Source organism: Protopterus annectens, chromosome 1.part0, assembly GCF_019279795.1.
Source record: "Protopterus annectens isolate FY-2018-M chromosome 1.part0, PAN1.0, whole genome shotgun sequence".
Classification (NCBI taxonomy): Eukaryota; Metazoa; Chordata; order Ceratodontiformes; family Protopteridae; genus Protopterus; species Protopterus annectens.
This window is the reverse complement of record NC_056725.1, coordinates 1,448,071,093-1,448,086,297: the sequence shown is the minus strand read 5'-3', so window position 1 is coordinate 1,448,086,297 and position 15,205 is coordinate 1,448,071,093.

Sequence of the window (15,205 nt, the reverse complement as noted above, 5' to 3'; positions counted from 1 at the left end):
TTTTGTTGAGAACCCCCACATATTTAGGAGTGTGTTGTACATATGTGGGTGTTGTCAGAGGTGTGGTGTTCGTAGTGTTTGTGCAGCCAAAAAGCAAAAAGAAGATGGAGTAAAAGTGCTAACAGTCACTATGAACAAACAAACAAAGCACTCCAAGGAGAATAGTATCCATGGCTGCACAAGTGAAAAAATTATTTTATTTTAATGCACCACAAATACAAATACTGCATTTTGTCCTGTAAAGTCAGAACTTCTTCAGAAATACAACTAAACCATTAAGTGTTCCTTATATACTAATTAACACACAATTCATTGATTAATCCAAGTACAAATTACCCTTTTAACTATTTCACCCCGAAGCTAAAATCATACTTAGTATCAGTGTTGTTTGCTAACATATTTAAATGCATTCACCACATTTATTAAAAAATGTATTAAAAATGTATGTTTTTATAAAAACATGTACCATCCTATTAAGAACTTCTTCTAAATATAATTAATGCAATAAATAAATAAATAAATAAATAAATAAATAAATAATGCAACAAATCAATAAATAAAATTAAGTAGATACTACTTTATACTACTTTATTTTATTTATTTGTTGCAGGACGAAAACGCAGTATTTGTATTTGTGGTACATTAAATTAAAACAATTTTATTCACTTGTTGAGCCGTGGATACTATTCTCCTTAGAGTGCTTTGTTTACTGGTTCATTTGTGCAGACAACCTTTTCAATGCCAGATGTACTGCCTTGTGACTGAGACAGCAAGGATTCTAGGTTCTTAATGTAATTGCCTCTCTCACATATTGTGTTCCTAGGTGGTAGTAGTAGAGGGTTGTCTGTGTACATAAGGCAGTTGCTACACTGTTTTAGGATGCCCATATCAGCCAGACTATCAGGAGAAACCATAGGAAGTTATCCGTCCATGGTTATCAGAATCTATGGAAGAGAGGTCAGGGATAGTAGAGTGGGCACTATCTAAGTAGAGTACCTATAGGTGTGAGTAGGGCTAGGTAAAATCAATACAGTAGCTGCAGAAGAGGGTCTCACTTATACAGAAGTACTCAGAAAGGTTTAAAACAGTGCAGTGGCAGTGACCAATGGGCAAACAAGCACAAATCCACACAAAACTGGGTTTAAATACCCCAAAAAGAAAAGTAAATTAGAAACACTGGAATTGACCAATCAACCCTTGTCCCCATGCTCTTAGAGCTCTTAGCTCAACACCCTATGCCAGGTCAGTTCCAAACAGTTCACTTACTCCCACTATATGCAGGCAGGCCCTCGCCAACAAAAGATGGCATAGCAGGAAAGACAGGAATCACACAAACAGATCGGATTACAGCAAAACCTGTAATCTGACTATGTGAAAGATATTTAAACTCTGTTTAGGTCGACTTAACACAGGAGAATAGATACACACTTAAATATAACAGTAGCAAGCAAGAGCAAACTGATTTAAACAAATTAACCAATTAACCAATAAAAAAGCTCAAAACTGAGCCTTGTTCCAGCAGTCTTCAATCAGATAAGTTCTAACTGCACACTCCTGCCAATAGGATGCAGGGGAAACCTCTCCAAAAAATATGGCCTGGATTACTGCTCAAGTTATACAAACAGAGCTAGATTAAGCAGTTCTGGATCTAGTCTATGCTACAGCAAACAAGGCACACCAGTTTCAGAAAGAAACAGTTCAAATAAGCCGGCACAATAAGCCTTCAACCAGCAATTCCCAGGTCAGAAGGGCAGAATCTACCCTTTCCTTCCATGAGGGTGTAGACCACAAATCTTCTTAATGTAAAATAACTGGCTTGAAGCCCAAGTGCTTAAACCAGGACTAAGAAACTTTTATGACAGACATTAAGCCATCAACCCACAATTCCCAACTTAGAAGGATGTAAACTACCTCTCCTGCTACAAGAGTGTAGACCACAAACCTTCTTAATGTAAAACAACTGGCCTGAAGCCCAAGTGCTTAAACCAAAAGGCTTAGAGTAACAGGTTTGCATACCACTTGGTCTACACTTAGAGGTTTGTTGTCCATATTATAATTAAGGGGTGCCAAAGTTTTTAGTTTTACAAGTTCTTGATTTTAGTAATATGTCTGATGCAGAGGAGGACTTGGATTGGTATGAATATTGCTAGCAGTTAAGACTTGATGCTAGCTAGCCTCCAGGTCTAAATAGTAATAACAATTTTAAAGTATACCTTAAAAGAAGAAAATTAAGACAATTGATTGGTTAATTGCTTTTAATTATGTGATAAGAGTGTATTTAAATGTGTTCAGTTTTGGTTTTAGCTCAGTCTGTAGAGGTCCTATGGACGAAAGTGCTTGCTGAGTCTCTTGTGAATAAATTTGGGTTTTATTTTCTTATTTAGTTGTTTTTATTTATATACATGCAAACATTACTCAGTTTTTATTATCAACAGGGCAGCACATCTGTGCGCTCTCTATGACTAATAAAACAGAAGCAATGGCACCTGATAACATCACAGGTTGCCTATAGCATGACTTAAACTTGACATACCAGACACAGTTGGATCCGTACATCAGCACCACCTCCAAGTAGCCTAAGTTTCCATAGAAGGGTGTACAGCAACATGCATCCTTCTGGCTCAGGGGACTATCACTTGATGCATCATTTGGTTTGTTAAAGCTACATCATGTCTGTTACATCTGTTGACTGTCTTAAAGAGTGTTAATAAAGGCATGCATAATGACAACACTATCATCCTGTGTAACTTGACCTGGCCAAGGCATCATACACAAATCAACAATCAGTTATTACAGAGAAACTGTTACAAGTGGCCATAAATACCTACATCACCCAGTGGGCAGACAACTGGAACACATACATGCTGGAAAAACATGTTGCAGTGTGTAAAGGCATCTCTATCTACAGTCCTGTGGCCAGGTCCATACCTCAGGGCTCTGTGGTAGGCCCTTTCCAGTCTATTATTTAGGTGTTAAACATCAAACTGACTTACACATCTTTTCTCCAACCAGCTTTGTGGAGGACTGCAAATTGTTGACAAACATTGAACCCAAGTCTGGTGTTGTTATAATGCATACAGTATCACACAAACAAAGAATTGATGCCAGTGGCATGTGGACACTGGAGATGAAGGAAACCCATTGTGGGATTAGTTCCATTATGAATGCAAATCCACAAGATAATTACAATATGGACAACAAACCTCTATGAGTAGACCAAGTGCTTTGGAAACCTGTTAACTAGCCAGGATTGCTCATTATTTCTAATACAGGTGTAACAGTGTCCCTCCGAACACATCCAGCAGAGGTTACATTTTAAGGGCAGTATGCTTGATTCCCCTTAGAGATTGCTGACAAATCATAACAGTTGTTCAAGTGTGTTCTTGCAGAACTATCTACAATCACTCTCAATCACATATGTTATGTGGAAGACATGGGATTATTGGTGATATTATTCTGATATTGTTCCTGATTGTGCATGCTTCTGTCTACTGTTGTATATGGGCCTGTTACTGTGTGTCCCACTTGACTGAGACCTGTGCTGACGCTACATTCATATTCAAGCAACTCGTTATCCACAACTTGACAGTATGCACCTAGTCCCTATGTATATACCATCGCTCATATATGGCCTGTCCATTGTTTGTGTCAGGATGCTTATATCACAAAGTATCCACTCCACTGGTATGTCACCTTGTGTGACACTCACATAATATACAATAACTGCAGTCTGTACTGTGTCGTATCAATATGTGATTATTGTTCATTCACAACCCTCTTCATTGACATGCCCTCATCTGCTGTACATTACCATGTTTCACCTTCCTCTTCCCCTTTGTTCATTCCTATAATTTATCTGTGTGTGCCTTTTAAATATACACACTTTCCCTGGCAATTTATTTATAATGTATTTTATGTACCTTTACTGATCAATTACACAACTTTTACTCAGTATGCTTGAAACAGGATTCCACAATTCTCTGCACAGTGCACAATTTTGTGTAATGTATTTGAACTATATACCTTGCTTTATTAATAACTCTGGTAATCATTGTGGCATTCTGTGCAATCATGCAGACATAGCTTGCATGTAGGTTAACAGGTTTATATGACTGCTGTTGTGCCTGTTGTGATGAATGTGGTGTGGCATGCATATGCAAGTAGTGCTGCTGCTCACCTCACAGACACGTAAACTTCATATAGGTTTTGTACTATGTCCACATGGAGTTTATTGAATTGCCAGGAATGTGTTCCTGGCACAGTTTGCTAAGTACTTTGAAAAATAGCAGAACACTTAACCCTTTTTCATTTTTTCAGTAACCAGTAGTACATGGAACAGATAAACCTCCATGCACTACAAAGAATTATGGTCAAATATTTGATCATAACCTTTATTATGTCTTTTTGACATGGATGCAAAGATTCACTTCTTGAGCTTTAGTCTCATGATGAATTTCTTAGCATCCATATCTTGAACACATAATAAGGAAGTTATGCTCGGTAACCTGATCATAATCCTCTGTATTATAAAAACTTTGCCAGAGGAGATTAACAGCTCATAGAGTTAATCCCCTGCACCAACTAGTAGAAAAAAAAAAAAACAATAACTAAATAAATAATCATTTATTTTATAATACCTTCCTTCTAATGACAAAGGATTTTTAATGGGCCACCAAACCAATATATTTGAAAAAATCCCCTGTAATTTAACTATTGCACCAACTATAACCTCCTCAGGGAAAATCTAAAAGCTTAAGTGTCATTGTGGTCCATATCTAGATCCAGTTGAGAACCAATGCTTCAAGCAGAAAGCACAGATAATTCTTCTTCTTAAGGCATTTCCTGGTTAGGGGTCACCACAGTGGATCATCTGTCTGCTCATGATTGGCAGTGGAGTTTTACAGTGTCTAGTTGTCAGCCCGGCACCCAACCTTCCACAGAAGTTACACACACGCATACTCACACCTAGGGCCAATTTAGAGTGTCCAATCCACCTATTGCATGTCTTTGGGATGTGGGAGGAAACCAGAGCACCCAAAGGAAACCCACCTAACCACAGGGAGGACATGCAGACACCACACAGAAGGCATCCCAGCCGAGAATTGAACCAGTGAACCTCTTGCTGTGAGGCGGCAACGCTAACCGCTGCACCACCATGGCCGCCCAGAAAGCACAGATAATATAGACTGTGAATTGTCAATAAACTGCTTCCTGTAAGCCAGGGGTTGATATCTTCAGCCTCCATCTGCCTACTGTGTGACTCAGAGTAAGTCAGTTAACCAGGACGTGCTCCAGGAATGAGTTTGAAAAAGGTCCATGGAGATCAATGCTCTACCCTGGTTAACAAATATAAATCTATCAACAATCAATCAAAATCAAACAAGTCAAATTTCTCATCCTCACTGGAAAGAATTTTATTTTTCTGTCTTACTTTCCCTTACCAAAGATGGTAGAGGAGAAAACATCGTCTCATTTTGGCACCACAACCTCTATGGGCCCCCACATCATTCTGAACAAAGCAGACTGAGATTTTACCACCTACTAAATTATTTTTAAGTACTTCTTGGTATGTTTTACAATTAGGTTGCTAAGATAAAGTGAGAGTTCATTGTGAAGGCTTTCAGGTTGAATGTACAAAATCCCTGACAGAATATCATACCATACCTCTTAAGTGTCCCTGATTTCAATCAGATAAGCTCAGGTGTACATTTGGAAGTCTCTAGGTAAGGCATTCTGGATCCTGGTCAGCCATTTTCAGCTCATACAACTGCAACAATTTCTTTATGTGGCAAAGATGAAGGCACCTCCATCTGTAACAACCAAGTTTATAAGTTAGCTGAAACTGATATAGGTAAGCTCTTTTTCACACCTTAGTGATAAACATTTGAGACTCTGTAGGGAAAATTGCCAAAGATGCACTTCAGTGGAACTGGAAGAGGACTTATATTTTCTATTTTCAGTCAGTGTCATTTTATAAAAGGATTTTTCATATTTTTTTTCCCTCTTTTCCATTCTAGCTTCAGAGAAGTGAGATTTACTTTTACTCTTTTTTCTTAGGAATGGAAAATTTTGGTAATTTCTGTTAAGTTTCTCTATTTAAATGTTAAATTCAGTTCTTTGAATCTCCTTAAACATGTAGGTTTTTTAGGCCATTATAGGTTCATAGGAGGGAACTAGGCTAATGGCTCTGAGGCCTTTACAAGCCTAGCCATCCAAAAACCTGAATACCCTTATTGACCAAGTTTAGACGGTCATTGTTACCAGAGTGATGCTGTGATCGGATTGACTGCCCTGTCCATGAGGGACATAGGTGCCCCCTGGGATGAATTTACTGTCACCCATCCAGTTGTCAAGGTTTCTCTAGAATAGGGTCATTGAGGAGCTCATCTTCACATGGAGTGGGAGATTATTCCAGAGGAGCGGTAATCCCTGAGAGATTTATGTCTCTCCAGCATGTTCTGTTGATGTCGCAGACTAGGTTGAGATTGTTGGAGTGAGTTATTCTTGTCCCATTTTATTTGTGGATGTCCAGCATTTCCAGCAGGGCAGGGTCTGAGACTGTTCTGTAGGCCAGGCACAGGTCACCTGTCAGTAACTTGTATGATTCAGTCTTTCCATATATGTCATATTTTGGAGGTCTTGGATTCTCTTGATTAGAAACCTCTGTGGCCTCTCCAGTTACTGTAGGTGTCTGCAGAAGGGAGCATTGCACTGAATTAGTGATCTGATAAGGGTCAAGTACAGTGGAGCCATAGCCTCCCTGGTCTTATATGCAATGCCTTTATTTATGAGATGTGCAATGCAGAATACTTTTCTTGCCATTATGGACACATGGTGATCGAAGTGTAGATTGCTATCAACCTGTGTTCCCAAGTCTCACACCACTGAGTCTGCACTTAGAGAGGTGCTATCTATATCATGATTAGCAGGGACTACTTCTTTGTCAAAGGGAATAATGAGGCATTTTTTTGCATTAAGTTTTAGTCCATGAGTTTGGCACCAATCATTCATCTGCATCAGCCCTTTCTGTAATAGGTTAACATTGTTGGGGGACTCTATGATTTCACAAAGTTTACAGCCATCTGCAAATTAGGTAAGCCACAGGCCATCTACCTTCGGCTGCACTTCAGAAAAATAGATTCCAAACAGTAGAAGACCCAGGACAGATCCTTGTGGTACCCCGCTGGTAAATGGACTACTGGTGGAGGTGGATTCCCCAGATTTGTTAGTGTGTGTTCTGTCAGTGAGCCAGTTTGCTACCCATCTAGTAATATACAGGTTGATCCCAAGCTGGGAGAGCTTGTCCATGATATCTGAATGTGGGAATGTGTCAAAAGCCTTGGCTAAATCCAGATAGCTGGTGTGTACCATTTTGCCCTTATCCAGCGCTTTGGTGACATTCTCAAAGAAGTCCACCAGGTTTAATAAGCAAGATCTACCCTTGATGAAGCCAAACTGAGCCAGGTCAAGAGTTTGAAGGTTGCCTATATCCTTGTGGATAAGCTATATCATGATTCTTTCCATGGACTTGCAGGTAAGGCTGGATAGGCTTATGAGATGATAGTTCCCAGGGTCAGTTGATTGACCTACTTTGTGCAAGGGGGTTATTGCTGCTGCTCTCCACTCTGCCAAGTCAAAGCCAGTTTTCATGCTATGATTAAAGAGAGTGCCAAGGGGTTCTGCAAGTCTTGTTTTAGATTGTTGAGTGGGCAGCCTGGGATGTTATTTGGTCCCATAGTGGTAAAAAAGCAATATTTTAGCAATGTGGGGGATGCCTTTGTTAAGGCACACCATCTCTGATATGACCAAAACAAGGTATGTTCCTACAGAACATATTTCCTGCAATACACTATGTGTCCCCTCCAGACCTGTCCCAGTTGTGGCATTTGCCATGGCTAGCCCAGGGGTTCCTCTTGTGGAAAGTGAAACTCACATGCCCCCCAATTACTTAGGAAAGCTGGTTTCAGGTTGCTCTATTGACCCTCCAGTCCACCCTAGGTCACACCTCTTGTACCTTCACTGTATTAACTAGCCCAGAATATGGAATCTGGACATCAGGAAAAGCCTTATGTTGCCTTTTGTCATGTACACTGTCAGAACATCACAGGGGACATGTATTCTGCTGTAATATCATCTGTTTCCTTTGAAGTGGGATTAACATAACCTTTATGTGTGTGTGTGTGTGTGTGTGTGTGTGTGTGTGTGTGTGTGTGTGTGTGTGTGTGTGTGCACGTGTGTGTGTGTGTGTGTGTGTGTGTGTGTGTGTGTAGGGGAGGTAAAAATTTACTGCAGTTGGCCTGTCCAGTGGCAGGTAGTGGTACAAGGCTGCTGGTTTGCAGCCCCCCCCCTGGCTAAAAAGAGCAAAAATAGAAAAAGAAAGTTATTAACTCAGAAAGTCAACTATCATTTTTAAATTTAACATAATAGTTAACTTTCTGTTGTGTTTTGGGTTCCTGGAACTCAAAGCATCCAAAATAAAAATTAAATTTCTTAAAATTACTGGGATGTATTGAAAACAGTCCAGCATTAGGCTTCCCAATCATTGACTGAGCTTGATCAAGGAGTATTTCGCCAGACTGCCCTTCTTATTGGAAGGTAACTGGGGCAACTTGAGTCGAGAAGAAGGAAGTATTTAATGTGGAAGTGGATGCATGAGTGCAGGAAAAGATTTTTTTATTTATTTAAATTTTTTTTTCTGTCACTATGTGTACTACTTAAAGTGTGTGTGTGTGTGTGTGTGTGTGTGTGTGTGTGTGTGTGTGTGTGTGTGTGTGTGTGTGTGCGTGCAAGAGTATGAGAGAGAGAGAGATAGAGAGAAAGAGAGAGTGCATACATGAATAAACTACTAAAGGGCTCACTGGGGAAGTTATTCGTTTTGATGTCAAAGTGCTTGTACAGATATGGACAAACTACTGATAGGGTTGTTGGGGGAAATGCTTCATTTTGCTGCTTGTGCATACATGGGCAAACTATTCAAGGGATCACTAGGGGAAATGTTTCATTTTGGTGCTAGTGCAGACTTGAACAACCTATATAAGGGATCACTTGGGGAAATATTTCATTGTGATGTCACTGTAGTGCTTGTACAGATACAGATATACTACTGAAAGAGTTGTAGGGGGAAAATGTTTCATTTTGTTGCCAGTGAAGTGCTTCTGCATACATGGTCAAACATTACATGGATTGCTAGGGAAATATTTCATTCTGGTGCTTTTGCAGCCATGAACAAACTACTGAAGGGATTGTTGAGGCAAAATTACTCATTTTGGTGTCAGTGAAGTGCATGTACATACATGGATATACTAATGATGGGGTCACTGCGGACATGTTCATTTTGGTGTCAGTGAAGTGTATGTACATACATGGATATACTAATAACACAATCACTGGAGACATGTTTCATTTTGGTGTCAGTGAACTGCATGTACCTTCATGGATATACTAATGGGATTGCTGCGGACATGTTTCATTTTGATGTCAGTGAAGTGCATGTACCTTCATGGATATACTAATGACAAAGGTCACTGGGGACATGTTTCATTCTGGTGTCAGTGAAGTGCATGTACATACATGGATATACTAATAACAGGTTCACTGTGGACATGTTTCGTTTGGTGTCAGTGAAGTGCATGTACATACATGGATATATTAATGATGGGGTCGCTGGGGACATGTTTCATTTTGCTGTAAGTGAAGTGCACGCACATACATGGATATACTAATGATAGGGTCACTGGGGACATGTTTAATTTTGGTGTCAGTGAAGTGCATGTACATACATAGATATACTAAATATGGGGTCACTGGGGATGTGTTTCATTTTGGTGTCAGTGAAGTGCATGTACATACATGGATGTTTTAATGATGGGGTCACTGAGACATTTTTCATTTTGGTGTCCTTGAAGTGCATTTACATGCATGGATATACTAATGACTGGGTCTCTGCAGACATCTTTCATTTTGGTGTCAGTGAAATGCACATATATACATAGATATACTAATGATGGGTTGCTGAGGACATGTTTCATTTTGGTGTCAGTGAAGTGCATGTACATATATGGATATACTAATGATGGGGTCGCTGGGGACATATTTCATTTTGGTGTCAATGAAGTGCATGTACATACATGGATATACTAATGACAGATTCACTGTGGACATGTTTCATTTAGTGTCAGTGAAGTGCATGTACATTCATGGATATACTAATGACGGGGTCACTGGGAACATGTTTTGTTTTGGTGTCAGTGAAGTGCATATACATACATGGATATACTAATGATGGGATGGTGTGGACGTATCATTTTGGTGTCAGTGAAGTGAATTTACATACATGGATATGCTAATGACATGGTCACTGGGGACATGTTTCATTTTCGTGTCAGTAAAATGCATGTACATACATGGATGCTCTAATGACGGGGTCACTGGGACATTTTTCATTTTGGTGTCCTTGAAGTGCATGTACATACATGGATATACTAATGACTGGGTCACTGCAGACTTCTTTCATTTCTGTGCCAGTGATGTGCATGTATATACATAGATCTACTAATGATGGTTTGCTGAGGACATGTTTGATTTTGGTGTAAGTGAAGTGCATGTAAATACATGGATATACTAATGACAGGGTCACTGGGGACATGTTTCATTCTGGTGTCAGTGAAGTGCTTGTACATACATGGATATACTAATGACGGGGTCACTGGGGACATGTTTCATTTAGGTGTCAATGAAGTGCATGTACATACATAGGTATACTAATCGTAGGGTCGGTGAGGATGTTTCATTTTGCTGTCAGTGAAGTGCATGTACATTCATGGATATACTAATGACAGGGTCACTGGGGACATGTTTTGTATTGGTGTCAGTGAAGTGTATATACATACATGGATATACTAATGATGGGATGGTGTGGACATGTATCATTTTAGTGTCAGTGAAGGGAATGTACATACATGGATATGCTAATGACATGGTCACTGGGGATATGTTTTATTTTCATGTCAATAAAATCCATGGATGTACATGGATATACTAATGACTGGGTCACTGAGGACATCTTTCATTTTGGTGTCTAGTGACGAGAATGTATATACATAGATATACTAATGATGGGTTGCTGAGGAAATGTTTCATTTTGGTGTCAGTGAAATGCATGTACATACATGGATATACTAATGACAGGGTCACTGGAGACATGATTCATTCTGGTGTCAGTGAAGTGCTTGTACATACATGGATATACCGATGACTGGGTCGCTGGGGACATGTTTCATGTGGTGTCAGTGAAGTGCATGTACATTCATGGATATACTAATGACGGGGTCACTGGGGACATGTTTTGTTTTGGTGTTAGTGAAGTGCATATACATACATGGATATACTAATGAAGGGATGATGTGGACATGTATCATTTTGGTGTCAGTGAAGTGAATGTACATATATGGATATGCTAATAACATGGTCACTAGGGGCATGTTTCATTCTGGTGAGAGTGAAGTGAATTTACATACATGGATATAGAAATGACAGGGTCGCTGGGGACATGTTTCATTTTGGTGTTAGTGAAGTGCATGTACATAAATTGATATACTAATAATGGGGTCACTGAGGACATGTTTCATTTTGGTGTCAGTGAATTGCTTGTACATATATGGATATACTAATGATCTGGTCACTGCGAACATGTTTAATTTTGGTGTCAGTGAAGTGCCTGTACATACATGGATATACTAATGATGGGGTCGCTGGGACATGTTTCATTTTGGTGTCAGGGAAGTCCTTGTCCATATGTAGATATACCAGTGATGGGGTCACTGTGGACATGTTTCATTTTGTTGTCAGTGAAGTGAATGTGCATACATGGATTTACTAAAGATGGGTTCACTGGCACATGTTTCCTTTTGGTGTACATACATGGATATTCCAAGGATGGTGTCACTGCAGACATGTTTTATTTTGGTGGCACTGAAGTGCTTGTGCAGACATGGACATGCTAAAGATGGGGTTGCTGTGGGCATGTTTCATTTTGGTGTCAGTAAAGTGCATGTACATACATGGATAAACTTATGACGGGGTCACTGCAGACATTTCATTTTGATGTCAGCGGAGTGCATGTACATACATGGATATACTAATTAAGGGGTCACTGCAGGGATGTTTAATTCTGGTGTCAGTGAAGTGCTTGTGCAGACATGGAACACTAATAAAGGCATCAGTGGGGAAATAATGTAATTTACTACTTGTTTATTCATAGTTAAATTACTGTAGGCATCCATCTGGAAATGACTGATGGTCACATCTGTGTCTGGGGGTGAGTTAAAATAAATCAATTTGTTCACTTGTTGCTATTTTTATTTTATTACATTTGATATCTGAGGTATATTCAGTTAATAACCTTGGCTTTAATTGTTGGATGCAGGGTTTGTCTGTGGATAAATTCACTAACACTTGACATTTGTATAAAATAAGCAATTTGCTTGGTTTTTCAAAAGTAGTGCGCATAATTTGTTTCACTTTGTGTAGCAGCAAAGCTTCAGCATTGCACTCAATAAGTAGTTATCTGTGATGGTCGGGGCAGACTGTGCGAGATGGCAACTGATCGCTGGCAAGGTGGTATTGCCATATAACAATTGGTTCCCCTGCTGAATTTTTGTTCCTCTTTGTGGATTTCATCCAAGTGCTTTTGTTTCTTTTCCCAGATCCTCAGCAGTATTATTTATGCCTCTGGCTATTTGTTCCTTTATTTTTCATCTCAACCTAACTCTAGAGTGGTACACAGAAGACAGCATTGTTTTTGGACGGGTGAGAAGGGAGCACTATTCCAAGAAGAAGTTAATTTATTTTCTTACTTGTGATTTTTTTTTTCAGGCCATTTTCAATAAGTCAAAAGTTAGTGAAAAAAAAATCTAAGACACACTGAGGTGCACCTAGAACTCTATGACTTCTGAGGTACTAATAGACCCTTATCTTAATTCAGTCACTCCTTGCAGACTTGAAATTACAGTAGAGTCTTGAACAGTTGCAGAGTATTATAAGCATGATGGAGGGTGTAAAAAGGTAAGACAAAGTATGAAAAAGCAAGAAAGAAGTAATCTGTCAGGAAAGCATGGCTCCAGGATTAGGGGAAAACAAAGGAGGGCATTGGAGGAGTTAAGAGGTGACTAATGGGTAAGAGAGGACCCATGGAGTGTTGATTGTTGCAATACATTAAAGGTACATATAGCCAGTAAAGTGGCTGTAATGTGTGGGTTTGTACTGAAGCAATATGTGGATGAAAGTTAAAGGCCACATCTTTTTGATCATCAGTAACTGTTACTCACCTGCTGTAAAATAGCCACACCCTACTGCATTCGGCCCCACCCATTTATTTGCTTCCTGCACCCCCCCCCCTTGCTTTGAATTCACCAGCTATGACTGGGCCTATCATTAATCTTGTCACTGTGTCACTTTGTCACTGTACAAGAAGACTATCAGCCAAATCTAAGCCTGTATCTTCTAGCTGATTTTACTTTTCACCCTCTTATTTTCTGATTCTGACCTAACTGAGGCATTAACAGTAACTCTGTAAACATTTATAAGGCCATATTTATGTTTGTTCTCATCTTAAAAATTGCCTTCTTCTCTTACATCTTGCACATTCTTTGTTTTACTCTTATGTAACTAGACTAGCATGGACCAGCAGTTACACCAGCATTTTAGAGCAGCTTCTGTACTCTGTGTATAGCTACCCTTAAACAATGATGAAGCACATTTCACTCTTTGGTGTGTGTGTGTGTGTGTGTGTGTGTGTGTGTGTGTGTGTGTGTGTGTGTGTGTGTGTGTGTGTGTGTGTGTGTGTGTTTGTGTCTAGGAGTGTAATCTATATTCTGTCTTGCTTCTCTTATGTGTTATACATATATATTTGTATGCAATGTCTGTAAACTGCTATACACCACATTGTACAGTAAAGCATTCTGACAAGAGTATCTGATCGCTGAATCAGCATTAAACCAGTGTAACTTGCATAGTTAATTCACAACATTGAAATCTTTTCTTAGTACCATCTACAGTGGAGAAAAAGACATGCACTGAAATGAAAGGAAAACAAGATTAGAGATGCCTTCGGTGTAATTTCAGAAATGCACACTTTCTTTTTGCTATCAAATCATATGCTTTTTGATCTGTATTACATTAAAATCTCAATGCTAGTTGCACTGGTAAAGGATATCCTCAATAACAAAACTAGAAACTTGTTATAACAAGATTGCTAAATACGCCACTAATATTCTCCACTATACTCACCACTGTATTGCCATAAAACAATTACAATGGCTGGAACTCCCCACTACCTTCTCCTCTTTCAGCTCACAACTGCACATAAACTAATATACACGCCTCAGGACTGCCCTGCACTCTGCTCCTTAGTCACCCTCTACAACCCTGTTAGGTCCCTATGATCTGAACAACATTATCCTCCAAGTTCACAAACCCAAGCTATCTCCAGGTCAGTTATTCTACTCATGGGACATTGCCAAAATATGGAATAACCTACCTCCTTCTATCTGCTTACAACGATGCCTTTCCAACTTTAAAAGTGAACTACATAATCATCTTCTCTGCAAATGGACATGTAACTTAATTCTACCAATTACACCATTAAACTGTTTTACTCTAGCTTGTGCTAAAAGTTTTCTCTTTACTTCCTGATGAATTTTACATTTCCACCTCTTGCTTCTTCTTGGTACCTTACCACTGCTGCACCTTTCCCCGTTACACTTCTTTAATTCCTCTTCCGTCTCTTTTCTCTCTAGTTCCTTGCACTGTTCTTTACTTTTCCTCTTCTACCTCCCTTTCTCTCTCACTTACTCTTATCTTACTTCCTCCTTTTCCTTTTACATTCATAAAAGTAACATCGTCTATTTCCTTTTTTGCTGTGTTATATTTATATATTCTAACTGGCTGTTCTATTTTAATGACAAAAGCATACGCTTTTTTTGGTTTACTATCATACTCACAAAACCACTTACATCTAGTGGTTATGATGTCAAACAAAAATATTGAAAATCACAGCACCGAACAGGCATAACAACGAAACCTTTAATGTCGACCCATCCAAATTTGACAAAGTCATCATTACCCAGCATATCTTCCCTCCCAGTCATTTCCAACTAACATTTTGCAGGGGGGCAAGCCCACCTGCCCCCCCCCATGTGGGGGAATG